The 13358-nt window shown below is 34.1% G+C and overlaps 1 long non-coding RNA gene across 1 annotated transcript; it reads right to left on the bottom strand.

The window, feature by feature from the left end:
- Positions 1 to 5159: 5159 nt before the first annotated feature.
- On the bottom strand, positions 5160 to 6013 carry LOC133035489 (uncharacterized). The gene is made up of 2 exons (XR_009686692.1): positions 5873 to 6013; positions 5160 to 5408 (listed from the first exon to the last, which is right to left on the bottom strand). It is a non-coding gene; the product is annotated as an uncharacterized LOC133035489 (long non-coding RNA).
- Positions 6014 to 13358: the final 7345 nt, after the last annotated feature.

Below are 13358 nucleotides of genomic sequence, written 5' to 3'. Positions count from 1 at the left end.
ACTCGGTCAGGTGCGTGTTCGGACACTAAATGTCCGAATAAACACGCACGGGGTTGTCTAATTTCCCCATTCCGCGCGCAGAAAGGCTGCGTGTAGCCTCCAATTTTTTTCATGTTTTTTCTTAGAATTAATTTCAAATTTTTTGTGTAGTTTTATATTTAGATTTTTATTTTTCATATTTCAAATCTAACTATTAGAATTAACGTTCCGCATGCGCTTCGCGTGCCATTGGCTTAATTAATATTTTTTTTTTTAATTTATTTAAGATATTAGTGATATTTGAACCTTGGAAATAGGTAAAAATCTATTTTTTTTTTCTTAGTTTGTTATCTTACTTTTAAAATTTGATTATTTTATCTTATTTTCAAATTTAAAGTCAGATATTTAATTTTTAAATTATTTAATTAATTTTTATAAAATGACCTTATTTGAAATTTAAAATAAGATTATTTTAATCAAGAAATTTTAAATTGTAACAAGATATTTTGCTAACTTTCAAAATTTTATTATCTTATTTAAATTAAATTATAAAATTAGATAAATAATATTTATTTATCATTTTATTTTATTGGATTTTTAATTTTTATTTTTAAAATAACATTAAATTTGAAAAGTTGTTAGTATTTTTGAATGGATATTTAGGTTTATTGAAAACCTAATTTTTTCAAAATTATAGGTTTAATTTTTGAAATTAATTATTTAATTTAATTTGAAATTTTCAAAAAAATAATATTTTCGAAATTAATTAATTATTTAATTCATTTAAATTAAATAAATCCTATATCCTACTATCCAATGTGTTGCATGTGTGTGTTTTATATTGTTTATTATTAAAGTAAGTTTTATAAAACCTATTATTGTAAGATTTAAATTGTCATGGTTAACTTGTTGGCAGATCCAATGATCTGATTGTAACCAATGGTTCAATTGTCAATAGGTCAAATAAATAATTTATAACATGTAAATTTTGCAATCTTCTGTCATCTATGTATAAACCTAGTAACATGATAGGATCCATCCAAATCAGTGTGCCTGTGTGAGCCTATATGTTTGCTTTAGGCTTAGATGCATATAGGGATCCCATTTAATTTTTGTAATTAAAATGGACTAGGTTGCTAAATAAAATTATCACACTTGATATATTTTATTTAGGCCCAATTAGTATTTGGGCCTATTCAATTAACAGTTGTTTAAAGGGGTAAGTTGAAAAATACCACTTTTATTAATCTATTAATCAAATTTACCTCTAATTTTATATTTAATTAAAAAATACCTCTTTTTAGATGTATTGTACCCAAAATACCCTGACATAAGTGAGTTACATGGAGAGTATCTTGAAGTGACAGGGGCAAAATAAGTATAATATTTAAAAAAAAAAGGAGGTAAAAATGATAGACTTTAAAAAATAGGGTAAAAATAAAAGAGGACAATATAAAAAGTGTATAGAGTGTAATTTCCTCTTGTTTAAATTAATGTTAAATTCCTCTCTTTTGGGCCTTGTGTGAGAGTTAGGGGGCCATTAGTAGTGGGTACGACATACTGAACCCAGCCCTCCCTCACATGAACAACCCCAACTGTGAAGGCCCATTTGCCTGATTTGAATAACTGTACTTGGTTAATTAAACTAGTTTAACCTCATAAAATTAATTAGCAACATAATTAATTTCGAAATATGTAAAATTAATTTTTCATTTGATTATTTTGAAATTAATTTAGAAAAACACACTTAGTGTAATGAAATTCAAATTCAAGATAAACTAGATGCATTTTTCTGTATTTAATTAAATAAAAGAAGTTATAAGTAATTAGATTCTTCTAGAAACTTAATTATTTGAATTTTCAAAATATATTTAAGGTGAAAATTAGTTTATTTTCAAACTAATTTTAGATCAACTTAAATTTGAATATTTTGAAATTAATAATTAAGTAGCACCTTCTAGAAAATTAGTTATTCAGATATTCTTTAAAATATTATTTAAGTTGAAATTTGTTAATTTTGGATCAACTTAAATAGGGATATTTTTCAAATGAAGTTGATTAGCTCAAGATACTTAATTTGATATTTAATTAAATTTTGAAAAATTATTTAAGTTGAAAATTTTATTATTTTTAAAGAACTTAAATTAGATATTTTTTAGAAATTTATTTTAATATATTTTATATATAATTTCAAAATTTTATATTTAAATATAATTGGATTTTCGAAATTATTATTTGAAAATTAATTTTTTATTAATTTTGGATCAACTTTAATTAAGTAATTTTCATTATTAAAATATATGGATTAAAATAAATGATTAATTAAAAATACCTTATTTTAAATAATGAGCTTTAATCAAGAGATATTCGATCTTCAATGTTGGTCTTACAATAGTTAAATGTTTTCAATATAATCTCGAGACGCTAGACTTCGTCCCCCTTATAGATGGTTATTCGTTGAAAGTATTTAACACCGTAAGATCTCATATGATAAGTATTTTGTAAGTGTTCGTCTCTATTAGACTCTCCCCTACGGTGACTACTTAGAGATAAACTTACAGAATATGAAACAATGGTGGAAGCTCATAGAATGAGAATAACATTGACTCTCGCCTACCGGGACAACGTTAGATTCTCATTTTGATCGAATAAAAGGTTGCTAAAATAGTGTCCATTTTAGATGAGCTGACTACTCTATTCAACTAATGTTATCTTTGACTCTCGCCTACCGGGACACTATATTTCATTATGCTGGAAACCTTGGAAAATAATAAATATGTTTAGTTTTTGGTATTTTTGCAAACATATTTGCTTTACTTGTTATTTTCTGAACTTGTGTATGAATTGATTGAACCAATAATTTATTTTTGTTTATTGATTTTTTTAGTGTCAAAATGTACAACCGACACCCCAATCCTCATGTAGAATATGCCTTTAGGAATGAAATTCAAAGTGTGAAGATGACTCCTGTTCAGAGTATCACTTCACACTTGCTCATGATGAACATGAAATTCTAGAAAGCAGCTAAGCTGGGATTGTTTTATCAGAAGAGCAGAGAGTTCATTGCTCCGACAATCCTACTACTTCAAGCTCAGTTGAGAAGAATATAGAAAGTGATTCCACTTCCTCAAATTATCCTTCACAACGATTGAACCAGCAATAAGAACAATTCAAAAACGGTTAAGCAATGATGCTTTAGTTTTTCAATCATGTATTTTAGAGAATGATAAATCCATCTAGATTCCTGATTCTGGATCTACAAACCATGTCTGTTGTTCATTGCAATTGCTTGAAAACTGGAATTATTTGAAATCTGGAGAGTTGAAACTTAAAGTTGGTAATGGCGAAATGGTATCAGTTAGAGCTAGAGGAAAAGCCAAACTCAAGTTTCTAAACAGATTTTGGATTTAGACAGTGTCTTATTCATTCCAAATTTCAGTAGAAACTTGATTTCTGTTTCATGCTTACAGTTGCAACAATGCAAATTAGATTGTTTGAGTTCTAGTTCTATCGTTTCTCGAAATGACATTCAAATTTGTGTTGCATCTATGGAACAAGGGCTTTATGTTCTAAGATCAGAAGAACCATTTGCGCTGAATAACGAACTGTTTAAAGTAGCTAAACCTAGAAAACACAAAAAGCAAAAGATCGATAATGAAGATGAAACATATCTATGGCACTTACGTCTTGGTCATATAGGCTATGATAGACTTCACAGGTTAACCAAAGGTGGTCCATTGAAAAATGTCACCTTAGGTGAATTACCAGTTTGTGAAGTTTGCCTAGAAGGCAAAATGACAAAACGTTCTTTCTCTGTAAAGGGAGAGCGTGCCAAGGAGCCACTAGGCATAGTACATTCAGATGTTTGTGGACCACTGAATGTAAAAGCTAGAGGTAATTATGAGTACTTTGTCACTTTCATCGACAATTACTCTAGATATGGTCATATTTACCTTATGCATAAGAAATTTGAAACGTTTGAAAAGTTTCAGGAATTTCTAGCATAAGCTCAAAACCAATTGAGTAAAACCTTAAAGATCTTGCGAACTGATAGGGGTGGAGAATATATGGATATGCAGTTCAAAGATCATTTAATTGAACTTGGCATTGAATCCCAATTAACTGCCCCTAGCACTCCACAGCAAAACGGAGTTGCAGAAAGAAGAAATTGCACGCTTTTGGATGCTTAGGTCCATGCTTAGCTACTCAACTCTACCTACGTCCTTTTGGGATATGCTATTCAGATGGCAACTGACATTTTAAATGTTGTCCCATTAGAGAATTATGGAATGGTTGTATACCTACGTCCTTTTGGGATATGCTATTCAGATGGCAACTGACATTCTAAGACACCTTTAGAATTATGGAATGGTTGTATACCTAGTTTACGCCATTAGAGAATCTAGGGGGGCCCTGCTCATGTCTTAAGAAAGAAAGATGGCAAACTAGAAATGTGAACTGAGGTTTTCATGTTTGTTAGAAATTCTAAGGAGACTAGGGGTGGACTATTTTATAGTCGCAAGGATGATAAAGTGTTCGTTTCCACAAATGCCACTTTCCTTGAAGATGACTATATTAAGAATTTCAAGCTGCAAAGGAAAGTAGTATTGGCGAAAATGCTTTCAGATATAACTCCTTCTAATGTTCCATCCTCTTTTACTCAAGTAGAGGATAATCCCACTTCCTCGGTTGAACCTTTGCAAGTTGATACAACCGAGAAATCTACCACTAATGTTCCTGTTCAGAAGACCACGGCTCCTCGTTGTAGTGGGAGGGTTTCCACAAAACCATCTCGTTATGGCTTGGATGGTGAAATCAACATGGTTGTTGGTGACGGTATTGATGACGATCCATTAACCTATAAACAGGCAATGGCAAGTCTAGAACAGAAACAATGGTCAGCCGGCATGGATTCAAAAATGGACTCCATGAAAAAGAACAAAGTTTGGGAATTTATAGACGCACCTGATGATTATCGTCCAATTGGATGTAAATGGGTCTACAAGAAGAAAAGAGGTGATGGAGGCGAAGTTGAAACTTTCAAAGCTAGACTGGTCGCTAAGGGTTATTGTAACGCCCTAAGATTTAGGCACGCTACCCAATATGATTAAGAAACCCTAATCCCCTAAACGGGATCGCTTTTAAAATAAGCGCGGAAATTAAAACTTTAAACGAAAACAGAATGAAAATAAACTTGTAATAATTTTAACCTTACAAACAAAAGTTACATGTTTCGGGATCCAAAAAAAAAATCATTTTACAAAATATTACAAGTCTTTTCTCCTTAGCCGACCTAAGCGGCAAAAATAGAGTTACAAAAGTTTCAACGCTGGTAGACCCCAACCCGCTTGGTCTAGTGTGGCCCGAACATGTACATACATCGCCCAACTCCCATAGTCATGGTTGATCAGAGATAGATTTACCCTTTCCTGCACAGTAGAGCACCCGTGAGCCAAGCCCAGCAAGACAGTAAGATATATCGTTAATAATATATAACTCATCACATAAATAATAATAATTCCATTTCATATTTTTCTGTATGACACAGACCTGCGTGTTACGCTCACACGCCTATTTATGTCTATGTGGCATAGACCTACATGTTACGCTCACACGTCTAATTACAATAAGACCTTAGAACGGTTCATCTCGGTTCTAGTTACCGAGTCCAACCCGATTATGCCTTGAACACATAACCCTTTACTTCAATATACAGCTATATACATCATGGCATAATAATTACATATTAACAATTCACTTGGGTAATAACCCTAAGCCAATAAATCGCTCACTTTAGAATAATAACTCTAATCCCGGTTTCTAGTTTCTCATATAAATCACTTTCCATATAAGTGCCATTGTGCATATCTCTATGTGCTAACTACTGTCTTACCTGATGTCCCACAAATATGGAGATTCCAAATCCCCGGGTGCTCCTGACCAAGTGCCGGTAATCCTAGTCACAATTCCGGGATACACAAGTATAGGGTTAATCCCAAAATCCATTTCCACAAATTAAAAACTGGGCATTTAAATTCCAAATATTCAGATAGAGCTCGGAACGAGCTTTCCAACGATATAAAGAACGTCCCGAACGGAGTCCCGAGTCAAAAGTTATGACCAAAACAAAAACTCGAAAAAAAATACAATAAGCTGTCAAAAATGGTCGCGGCTACTGGGTTTAAAAACCCAGGAAACCCAGTTTCCAGCCACGAAAATGCATCCAAAAATACCAATTTTCATGCTATATCAACCCACAATCATACCAAACTTTCACCTAACATAAACCAAGTAATTAGAGAGGAATTACACCTAATTCACTCTCCAACAACACCAAAAACCAGCAACTAAAAATCAGCCTTCAACAATGAATTTCAGCCCCCAAAACTCATCCATTTCAACTCAATTCACAACCAAAACTTAAATCCATTAAATAGATTTTCCAGTAATTAAATCAAAAGCTTAAAACACAATTCATGTATTAAAAATTCAATGGTAAAAACCCCAAAAATTCAGATTAAACATCATAAACTTCAAAGCTCCAACTTAAGCAAAATCACCAAGAACTTCAAGCTCAAGAACTTGAACTTGAACAATTAATTTCAAAGTTCAATAACAGAATAAAAACACAATAAAATTCCTTTTAAATTCTGTCTAAACCTAACCCAACAACAATTCAAAAGATCCAAGTACAAACATGCTCAAATCAACAAGAAAACACTAACATGCATCTCAAGACCATCCCAACCTATTTCATGCTTTTCAACCATAAAATCACAGCAGCAAATTCATTAAATTTCAGCAATAGAAAAACTACCTCAAGCTTCAATACAATGATCAAGCCATAACTCCTCAAACAATTCTTCAATTTCATGCTTGAATACCAAGCAAATCACCAATTTTTCAACCAAATACAAAGAGAGATAGAGAGAGAGAGAGAGAGAGAGAGAGAGAGGGAAGGGGGCTGTTTTAGGGTTAAGGTAAATGCAGAAATGAAGTTCATTTTTTTACAAAGAATGCCTTTAGTTGAAAATAAATCCAAAATACATATTTACCATTTTGCCCCTAGGGCCATTTCTCACATACTCAAAGAATCAAGAGCATTGAATTCATTTCATATATAACACATATTTAAATAATTTCAGATTATTCACACATAAATAAAATTCCAATAATTTATCCCAAAATTATATTTCGGCCCCGAACCCGGTTCGGCCCGAAATACCCGATTGTGACTATACCGCGCCAACTTGTCTGAACACACCTGAAAAAGGACACACCAGATATACTATATAATAATATAGTTCATAAGCACATAAATAAATTAAATTCACAGTTTTACCCTTCTCGGGTCAAAATTACTAAAATGCCCCTAACTCACCAACGGGGTCTTAACATGTCATTTCTCATATTAATTCGCATATAATAAATTATAATATAATATAATTCTACAATAATACTCAATTAACTAGTTAGGGCTTTGCTAATCCATTTCCTTAATTCCAGGGTATTACAGTTATACCCAAGGAGAAGGTGTGGACTATGAGGAAACTTCTAGTCTGGTCGCCATGCTCAAATCCATCCAAATTCTTCTCTCCATAGTCGCCGCTTTCGATTATGAAATTTGGCAAATGGATATCAAGACAGCTTTCCTTAACGGAATTCTTGAAGAAACCATCTATATGGAGCAACCAGAAGGCTATGTTCTTCCAGGGCAGGAAAAGAAAGTTTGAAAACTTAATAGGTCCATTTATGGACTTAAGCAAGCTTCTCGCTCTTGGAACAAAAGGTTTGATGAAATAATTAAGACCTACGGCTTTCAACAAAATGAAGATGAACCTTTTGTTTACCAACTCAAGGATAATCAAGTGGTAATATTCCTGGTCACTTATGTTGATGACATTTTGATTATTGGAAACAATATCAAGAAAATGACTAACATCCAGGAATGGCTTAACACTCAATTTGAAATGAAAGATTTGGGTGAAGCTACTTATGTTCTTGGTATTCAGATCATCGGAAATCAGAAGAACAAATCCCTTGCTCTCACTCAAACAGCTTACATTGATAAGGTTTTGGAGAGATTCTCAATGACCAATGCCAAAGGGGCACAAATTCCTTCTAGATTTGGTATCCGTCTATCTAAGGAACAGTGTCCCACTGATCCTCAAGAGATAGAGGACATGAGAAGGGTTCCTTATGCTTCAGCAGTTGGGAGTCTATTGTATGTAATGTTATGCAGTAGACCTGACATATGCTATGCAGTAGGAATTGTGAGCAGGTATCAGACAAACCCAGGAGAGGAATATTGGACTGCAGTTAAGCATATTCTGAAATATTTGAAAAGTACTAGGCATTATGTGTTAGTCTACAAGGGTGGTGCTTTAAATCCCATAGGCTATACCGACTCAGATTTCCAAGCTTGTCTTGATGACAGAAAGTCTACATCTGGGATGGTTTTTACACTTGCGGGTGGATCAGTTGTTTTGAGAAGCACTAAGCAAACCGCAATATCAAACTCTACCATGGAGGCCGAGTACATAGTCGCCGCTGAGGCTGCTAAGGAACTTGTTTGGCTAAGAAAGCTCTTCTCAGAACTTGGTGTTATTCCTAGAATAGAAAAATCGCTGGTTTTACTTTGTGACAATACTGGTGCTATAGCCAATAGTAAAGAGCTTCGAAGCCACAAGAGAAGCAAACACATAAAGAGGAAATACCACATCATTAGAGAATATGTGGGAAGAGGGGAGGTACTAGTGGAGAAAGTGGACACTGAAGATAACCTAGCTGATCCATTCACCAAAGTATTGATTGCAACTACATTTGAAAAGCACAAATTGAATAAGGATTAATTGAAATGTACTGATAGTTTTATGTTAGTGCAAGGGGGAGTTTGTTGGGCTTTGTTCCCTAAATAAAACTCTATTTCAATGTAATCTTTTCTATTCAAATATCAATAAAGAAATAGATTTAATTTCATTACTTGTTTAATGTGTTATTTGGTTCATGTGATCATCTATTTACTTATTTGATTAATAAATTCATCCCAACCCTTATCACATTTATATTCTTTTTTATTGTGTTGTCAACACAGTAGAAAGTAAAGAAGATTGTGTGATTAAATGTATTCCAAGATTTATCAGTACACAAGGTTTAACTGATATGATAATCTACAACGTAGTTTACTTGCACCTTGGATAAGTGCTATGTCCTTTCCAGGGCATTGGTTAAATTAAGCTTGGGTTAGATGTATGGAGTATGCATCGGAAGGGACCGATTTTGAATTTGAACTAGATATGATAATCTTACTGTAATATCTATTCAATTCAATATCACCTAGTTGATCCTAGATCAAATGATCTCAATCCTGAGATGGTTAGGTTCGCTCTCGAGAGTGTTATTTGTGTTCTTTGATTTGTTAATAAAGCCTACCTTTTGGTTCGGGTGATACGTACATTTTGGGAACACGGTAGTACAATTGAGTGGGAGCGCTAATCATAGATATGGAATCTATAGCTTCTATCCAGACATAGAAGTGAAATGATGATTTCCTTCAGGCTTGGCTAAATAGAGATAAATGATAGAGCGCTCATTTTAGTGATTATATTAGTTCACTAAAATATCATGTATAGGTGGCTAAGTGTTTTAAGGATAAAATACACTGAAAGCGTGTAACGGTAATATTGTCCCTCTGCAATGTAAATAATCTATAGAGGATCATTGATTATTGGGATTATAAAAATGGATAATTCATAGTGTATATATATCGTAGAGCATATAGAGCGTTCTATGTAACTAAGAGTGCAATTCCAAGTTCTATACTGGTTCAATGAGGAATTAATAAGTTGGAGAATTTACTTGGTAAATTCTAGATCTGCTTATTGGAAGCTCGGTTATATAGGTCCACGGTCCTCATACTATTTGAGACAAACTACTTGTAAGACTCAGTTAATTGATTTTAATTAATCAATTTTAATTCTAAAATTATACTATGTCTAGTTTATGAATTTTCACTATGTTATGGCTTAATTCTGAAGAAATGGTATTTTAGGATTAATTTATTAATTAAGAGACTTTGTGGATTCTAATTAATAAATATTATCAATGACAATTTTATTTGATAATTATTTTAATTATTAAATAAATAGTTTTGGCATTTATAGGGTTGAAAATGCAAAAAGTGGTATTTGTGAAAAATAGATAAAATAGTTGAGAAAAATGGCAAAAAACCAAACTTGTGTGGGGCCCATTAAGTGGCCAAGGAAGGCTATCTCATTATCAAACTAATGCCTCCAAAGCTAAAAACCTAGTTGTCTCTCTAGGTTGATGAGACCTCTTCCTTTTCTTCTTCTTCGATTCAAAATACCATAGCCTCTTCTTCACAAACCAAATTCAGCCATTAGTGATTGAGTGCATGCGCACACATAACAAGTTGGTCCTCAATCATATTATGTAAGACTGTGAAAAATCCAAACAACAAGAAGGAGAATCGGGCTCAGATCTTGGTGATACTCTGCTACAGAAAGGATACAAGGGTTAGAGATCTGAGCGGAAGGAGTCATTTAATTCAGCTGCAACCACTGCAAGGTTTCTCATACATTTTATGTGTTTATTTTCATCGTTTTAGAAATTCATATTAGGATATTAAAAGCATACTTGTTAGTAAATCTAGATCCTGGTAAAATATATTCCAACATCCACCCCGTGCACCTTCTTCACTACTAGATGAGTCTGGTGTTGCCCCATCTGTAGCATCACCAGGATCCTCCTCTTCGCCTGTCAGCATCTATTCTCAGCACCTCAGAGGCTCGCGAACCAGTATACCCTACCATTTTAGAAAGGTTGGAGACTGTGGAGAGGGAGAAGATTACTTTAAGGGAAGGCCAGACCGCTTTCTTAATAGGACAGATAGAGATTATAGGTCAGTTGAAGACCATAATGAGACTCCTGCAAGATCCTGGAAGGTCGACACCAGATACTTAGTCATAGCCACAGCCACAACCACAAGAAGAGCCTCAGTCACCGGAAAATGAAATCATTCTCACAAATGATTATAGACTGGATGATGATGATATGTTTTGTACACCTAACAACACGAAGATCACCAGCATCGGGGGTACTCAAGATTTTGAGGCACAGGTGTTAGAGACAGCTCCAGAACTAGTGGAGAATCGGAGGAAGAGAAAGCGGTCTAGGTTATTCAATGAGTACACTGAAATGAAGAAGAAGTCCAGGGCATCGAAGACACTTGTGAATATGGACCCACTTAGAGTCTTTGATCGAAAACTTCTCTTGACTTTTCACAGTTGGGTTCTCGGCCAAATTAGGAACAAGTCCCGAGAGAGTGTTTTTCTGATAGAAACGATTTAGCTTGGTTCCTCCAACTACATACTCAAAAGACATGGTTTGGAGACGATGTAAGTTTTTAAGACTTTTTTACATCTTTGGTTTTTAAAGAATTTATCTAATTTTTTTTATTTAATCTCTGACATATTTAATTTTCATGTTTTAGCATTTGGATGCGGCATTTCATTTGATGAGGAGGCGACAACACTTTTATCCGGAGGTGTACCCAAATAGATGTGTCATCATGCCTCATATTTTCCCATTAGGAGTTATTGGTCGGTGGCAAGCTGCAGGTGATGACCACACTAACTTTCAGTAGGATGATGGCATATTGGATTTTATTCGAGGGGATAATGCCCAATACTTGGACAGTTGGAAGAATAAGGAGAGAATATATATGGCCCTCTTCTTCGATAGTGCAAAGCATTGGGTGACATTAGAGGTAGACCTTGATCGTTGGATGTTGAGCATATTTGACTCGAGCCTTGGATCGATTTTCTCGGATGAATTGAAGAGTCACTTGACATTGTGGAAAGAGTTATTCCCAACATTGATGTTGCAGTCTGACCTATTTGAGAATCATGAAATGATTGTCATGCTTCAACTAACCGTCTTAGAGAGCCAGGTTAGAACTTTTAGTTCAAAAGTCATCAACGGGAGCATTGTATGACAGACGAAATCAATGTAACTTAATTACAATTGATTTTTTATTATTTAACTTGAATTTATGCATACTTTTATTTATTTACTTTTTATTGTCTCATACAGCGGTGATTGATGGATGTTTGTGATAGAACACATCGAGCATAGTATGCTAGATCTTACGTTTGATAATGTGAACGATGCAGTATGAAGAAATTTAGAGAGCGGTAGTGTGTATATTTTACCAGAATTTAGCATGAACAATTATGTTTTTTTTTAATTGGTATTTATTAAGATAACAATGTAACTAGTTTCTTTTATTGGTATGTTTATGTTCTTTTATTAGTTCATAACAATTTTAGGTCTTCCTTTCATGCCACAAATTATAATAATTATCTAAACATAAAATATCACAAATTTTAATGTTTAAAAAAGTCCAACATGAATTCAATAACAATACATAACAGTACAACACATAACAATACGACTAAATTAAAAATTCATTTTTAACCTCGGTAGGTGCAAGTGCTTCTGTTGTGCCCCTTGGCACTGCACTTGCCACAATTTCGTGGTATGATAATCTTTTCACCATTACAAGCAGTTCAGTTTGAGTTAATTCTTCCAACATTTTGCTTCTTGGGTTGCCCTACTGGTTGCTTCTCAACAGGCATTCCAATTGTCATGTTCTTTATGTCATCAGGCAATTCCCAATCATCCTCGTCACCAACTGGAATAATTGTAACTTCATATGCTCTCCTCCAATACTCTGTTGTGTAATATGGCGAGCATAGTGCGTACATTCTAATACTTCGTTGCTGAGCTACAACACATGCATGAGGACAAGGAAACTTCATGCACTAGAATAAGTCTCAAGTGCAAGTCTGTTCCTCGAAGTCCACTATGCCACCGGTCTCAACTGTTCTTCCAGGGTGAACCTGCAACGTGTAAGGTCCACATGTGTCAACGTTCAAATACTGAGATTTTTCAAATAGCAATGCCAAGTCCTCCTTCATTTCTGGTGCTAGGGTCTTCGTCCACTTGTCAGCTTTTTCTTTTCGTGTAGCAAATCACTGTTCGACTTTGGACCTCAAGAATGCTATAGCAGCAGTGATCGGGAAGCCTCTTGCGTCCTTAGTTATGTTGTTGAAGCTTAGCCCAGTTGCTCGACATTACATTGTAACGTACCCCTAGAAAGTACAACCAAACCCATTTTTCAAATCTAATTTCCTTAAGATATTGTGCAACCGCAACATTCATTGCCTTAATGCTCTTAAATTCTCTGTGAAACTGATTTTGAATACGTGTTGGCACACGTGTAAATTTGATTCGTGAAGACGTTAGTCTTAAACTTGTGGTTGACGTTTATAATAATATGGTGGTAGCATGCACCG

The sequence above is a fragment of the Cannabis sativa genome, chromosome 3 (genome assembly GCF_029168945.1).
Source record: "Cannabis sativa cultivar Pink pepper isolate KNU-18-1 chromosome 3, ASM2916894v1, whole genome shotgun sequence".
In the NCBI taxonomy this organism is placed as follows: domain Eukaryota; kingdom Viridiplantae; phylum Streptophyta; class Magnoliopsida; order Rosales; family Cannabaceae; genus Cannabis; species Cannabis sativa.
The sequence above is the reverse complement of the archived record's forward strand: the minus strand, read 5'-3'. Positions and strand labels throughout refer to the sequence as shown.